The following is a 5,968-nucleotide window of genomic DNA, read 5'->3' as shown; positions in this document are numbered from 1 at the left end:
TTTAGGAAATTCACACACTCCAGGAAGATCCCGAACTACTCCCTTTCCTCTAGCTTCTAACGAAGCTAACATCACAAACACTTGTGCCATATCCTTCATGGACTCTCCCACTTGCTTAGCTGATACAAACGACAAATCTTCACCTCCATCAAATTCAAATTCATGCTATGGAGGAAAGTCGTAAATATCTTTAGGAAAACATCAAGAATCGCTCACCACTAGCATAACACTAATTGTCATATCACTCCATGCTCTTTGAGAAACAATACTAAGAATATCTGATCGTTTTCCCTAAAGACTTCCCAACTTGACCGGAAGTAAAGAATCTCAAATCCACAACATCTTCAGTGTTAGGAACAACACAATTTTACCATAGCCTGAGCTCTTGCAATCATCGTCACACTGCACCAACTTATCAAAATAATAGGTAAACATTTGTTTTAACTCCAACCAATTCATTCTAAGAATAATGTCAACTTGTTCCAACAAAATAAATCATACACATCCTCAGGGAATACATCACGATACTTAACACACCACTGGCTAAAACATCGCCTTCCCCCTCACAAGGAAGTGATCAACGAGAACACATGACCGTATTCCCTCAAGGATCACACCTTTTTGCTAACCGACACCATCCTCGAATCCGACCACTCTTTGAGTTCAGGAAAAGCACAACATTCTCAAAATATTTAACTAGCCAACACTGCACTCTTACATGCAGCAACATGATGTCCAATCTCTATACAGTTGGAATATCCAAGAGAAGTAGGCGCTTCTCCCCCATTTGTTTCATTCTAAACCTGCAAATGGAAAACAAAACAAGCATCGACAGTGTTCTCACACACATGTCGCATACTAGGAAACAAACATAATTAAACAACCTGGGCGGATGGACCAACCTACTTTGATATTGTAGCGGTGTATTCGTTACCATTGGAGATATTGACTAAATCTAAGGTAAATCATACAAAGTCGAGTCGCCACCGCACTTCTATTTATCCAAAGGAATGGTTAGAAAGCGAACAAAAACCTAAAAGTTTTACAAACAAAACTAGTAAAAGAAACAGAGATCTGGGTAAGGGGGTTGGTTATGCAATGGGAAGGTGTTAGGCACCCAAAACATCCTAGGTACTCCTAGGGAGCCCTTTTCACACTTGTTGCAAAGGTTATTGTTTTTGTGAAAATTTTATTTGTGCAAACATGATTGAAGAGATGAGAAAAGAATATACAAGTTTATTTACATTTTGTGTTTGGATGGATAAACCCATTGCCTATGTACCCTCTTATAAAAAGATTAGGATCAAAACCTCGTAGTTCGAGTAAAAAATTTCAAAAAAACAAATGAGTGGATTGATTGGTCCAAAAGCCTTAAGGTCTTTTGTTATCAAAGGGAGAAAACTCAACCTGAAAAACCACAAGTCCACCATGTGAGGATAGCTTCAACATGCTAGTGAGGGGTTAACCCTATAATAAGCATGGAAGGCTCATTGTCCATCACTAAGGACAAAGGTGAGTATTACATCTACCACAAAGATAACTCAAACCTAATAGCTAAAGGTTATGAAAAATTTGATTAAGAAGTGGACATGGGAACCACAAAAGAAACATTTGAATGGGTTATATTTACCAATTAGAAGTATGTACAAAAAATGGTCAAAGTTGACTTAAGGATTCAATTCACAATGAGTGTTATGAAAAGAAAGTTTGAAAATCAAAAGCCTAAGGCTTAGGTTTCTAATGTTGAAAACAAAGTCAAATGTTTGCACAAAAATGGTTTTGATTTGGGTTAGGGATGAAAATATGAAGAAGAAGGGGTAAGTTCTTAAGAGAACAAAAAGGTGAGGGTTAAGAAATGAAACCACACTAGGAGTTCCTCTCTTGAGATCATATAGATGATCCAAGTAAGTTCCCATCCTTTGGAATAAGCAAGCACAAAGCAAAAGCAATCAACCAAGTCTCATAAGAGATCCTCAATAAAAGGAAACAGAATGCCAATACATGGACTTACACCCGACTCCTAACAACAAAAAGGAAACAGAATGCCAATACATGGACTTACACCTGACTCCTAACAACAAAAAGGAAACAGAATGCCAATACATGGACTTATATCTGACTCCCAACCAAAAACGGAAACAGAATGCCAATACATGGACTTATATTCGACTCCCAACCACAACAAACAAACATCAAAAGCAAACACATCAAAAGCAAACATCACAAGCTATATACATACAAGAGGCTCAAAACAAATGGGTGGGCTTTAGTCAAGAGGGGTCATATCAACCTCGACAAACAAGCCAAACTGTAATGGGTAATTTGTAGCTCTTAACCACTAACATTGAGAGTTAGGGTGAAGCTGATCAAAATGATAATGAGGATGATACCTCACGCTCTTAACCCTGGCCAGGGTGAGCTCATGACAAAGAAAGCGTGGGGATCCAGAAAGTGGGATCCTATTCCACTTGGCAGACACTGGACAAAGATCTTGGGTACATGTTCATAAGCATCAGCATGTAGTGCGAGCATAAAGAATGACTCACTGAATAACGGGGGATTGGCTATTAATCTCTTTTATCCGTCAATTGCCTCAACTCTTGGAGGTCTTATCAGATAACACATGCCTCATCTTGGAGGTCTTTGGCACAATTGTAAACAAACACAAATAGAGCCTCTGAAGGAGGACTTGCCAGCAAAATGCCTGCCAAAAAGGTGACAGGACTTCCAGACTACATGAAGTAAGAAGATAACTACCTAAGTGGTGTATCAACCACAATCCAAAGCTCAAGCAAGAGCTAAAAGCAAGCAACTAAGGTACCTGTACAAAAGCTAAACAGTTAATATTTCAGTCAGAAAACCAACAGACAAACAGTGAAACCATTCACAGTTACACAACTCAATGAACAATGCTCAAGCACTCAAATGAACTCATGAGCTCAAGCACATCAATTAGAACCTACAAAACAAACATATGTTAGAACTCAAATCATTTGCATCTCACAAAGTGAGAACAAATCAACCATCAATGCTAAATGTCCAAACCTGAAACACAAAGCACAGTTAGTTTATGCCCAAAACACTAGTACAAAGACTAAGTTCAAAACCAAACCAAATGATCAAAACATAACTCAATCTTCCACATAATGCACATTCAAACATGTCAAAAAATGTCCTCAAAAGGACCAGCATCAATTCAATAAGCAAATATCTCAAATGGATCATGTAATGCAATGACCACAAAAGGTGCACAAAGTGAAATTCCAAATTAGAAAATCCAAATCAAAACAGAAATGAATGCAAAGGCTTTGAAATTTTTTATGCAAGTTTCTAATGTCATGAACAAGTAATATGCAAAAAATCAAATCCATAAAAGTTCAAATGCTATATGATCAAAAATGCACAAATTCAATGTCAAAAATGTGACACAAATTGTCACATTCATCTTCATGTGTCAAAAACAATGATAGCATATGAGAAAAATTCCAAACCAGTGCTTAAAAGTTCACATCATGTATGAAGATCAAGCATACAAAAAATCAGATCAATTGGATCAAAGATGAAGATTTCACAAAGCATTGAATGCAACATATCAAAATAGCATGGCATGGATCAAAAAATTCACACATTAAAAATCAAACATCAACAATTCATGAAAATAATACTAAAAAAAACTAGACATCAAAACAAATCTATGAAAAAAAAATTGGAGTTAATTTGGATCATTTTTCTATTTTTTTTGAATTTTCAAAGATGAGCAAAATAATTGAAATAATAAAAAGAAAAGGAGGGAAATAAATATTTGAATAAATCCAGAAAATATATCATCCACACGATCAGGCGCGAAATCCACATCAACGGTCCTCATTCAAATAACAAAACTCACCGTTTCATTAAACACGGTGGCACGCACACTCAGCAGTTTAACGCCACACTTGGCCCGGTCAAACGTTCCTAACCAATCAAACACACACGCCAGTGTACACACGGAACACACACAAGCATAAATGAAACGATGTGTTTCATTAAACACATCATCAACACAATCAGCGAGTCAAACGCACACGCAAGCGAGTCAAAGGCATGACATCCAATCAAACAGACACGAAGCACTCGCATGGCAAACACATAGGCAAAACCCTAAGATGAACCAGATGCCGGAGCTACAGTCTCCGGTCGTCTTCCCCGACCAAATTCCGGCGAGCTCAGGCAAAAAATTTCCATAATTCATCAAACCATACATCAATCGAACCGTCATGCAACATATAATCCAAATATCAATTCAAATCATCCTAAATCATCATGGACTTTCCAGATCGAGCAAAAACATTTTGTAGATCCAAACTTAAAGTTCATCATACATGCTTATTTCTCAACCATTTCAAAATCTAAACATATGCACAAGCTCTACTAAGCAAGATCTACACATTTATGTACATAAAATAGCAAAAGGAGAGATCGAATTTCACTTTACTTGGAAATGCAGGTTGCTGAATTCGTGCTCTCAAGTGTTCATAAGCTCCAGATCTACTCTATTTTACTTCCTTTGAAGCTCCAAGCAAGAATCAACAGTTGAAAACTCTTTAATCCTCTTCATTTTTCAAAACCGATCCACATGAAGATGCTCTTGAATCTGCACGAAATCTTGCTCAATTGCTTCAAGTAATGGATGGATCTTGCTCAGAATTGCACCAGGAACAAGAATATGCAAAGAGATTTGGGTTTTAGGTGGAGAAAAATGAAATTCGAAGTGAGAGAAAGTTGAGAGAATTCTTGAATTTTTGATCTGAAATTTTCTGTTATGGTTGTTAGAATTAGGGTTTTGGTATTTATATGGCATGCTAATCACACTGAAATCCAAATTAAGCTTTTGTTTAATCATGATTAGTGAGAATTGGAATAATTTGCAAAAATGCACAATGAGGTCCCATGCACATGCTACACGTGATAAGCTCCATGCAAGGCTTGAATTCACTTAAAATCAACCAAGGATCATCATGGAATTGGTATTTTGCTTGTATCATAAGCCAAATTTGAATTATGGAAATTCCCTCCAAAATGATCACATGATAAATGATGAGCATACACACTTTTCCCATGCATGGCAATGGTTCATTTGAAATGTCTTGAACATGAGGAGCATTTTGCAAAGAGAATGGACCAATTTGGAGCTTTGTATCAAAAGTTAGGCCATTTTGAATTTCCATGCACACCTTGTGATCAAATGACCATAACTTTGCAACCATTCATCATATGGACATGAATTAGGACTTTTTGGAAAGGGGAGACAAATATCTATAACTTTCATGTTCACCAAAAATCCATTTAAAACTTCTGTGATGTTGACAAGTCAAGTTGAATGTGGACCAAAAACTTGCCAAATTTGGAAACTTTGAATTACAGGTCATTTTCCATTTTTAGTAACTTTTGCCATGACCTTTGAATCTTCAAGATGGATGATTAGAATGATGAATAGGCCTCTTTTGAACATGATTGAGGTGTCTCAACTCATTTCCCCACCTCATAGCCCTCAGTTGACTGCACAGTTGACTTTTTTGGTCCTCAGATGACCCTGAAATGTCTTGATGAACTTGAGCCTTTATCACCTGATGAAATTGCTCCAAAATGGAACCCTAGCTCATGTAAGCTCCTTGTAATGATCATGTGGTCTTCATCTCAAGAAAATACCTCATCTCTTGCACAAAGGATCTCCTTGAAGCTCTTGACCTGGTGCTTGCTTGAGCTACAAAAAAAAATGTAAATGACATATTTTTGTGCTTTTGGTTAGTAAACAAAATGAGAAAAGCAATGATATACAATTCAAGCATGCTTGGTGATCTTAAACCACTCACAGGAGACCCTGTAGCGGTGTATTCGTCACTTTATGATTTATTGACTAAATCAAAAGCAAAACATACAAAGATAGAGTCGCCACCGCACTTCTATTTATCCAAAGGAATGGCTAGAA

This window comes from Lathyrus oleraceus, chromosome 1 (assembly GCF_024323335.1).
Source record: "Lathyrus oleraceus cultivar Zhongwan6 chromosome 1, CAAS_Psat_ZW6_1.0, whole genome shotgun sequence".
NCBI classification, from domain to species: Eukaryota; Viridiplantae; Streptophyta; class Magnoliopsida; order Fabales; family Fabaceae; genus Lathyrus; species Lathyrus oleraceus.
The sequence above is the reverse complement of the archived record's forward strand: the minus strand, read 5'-3'. Positions refer to the sequence as shown.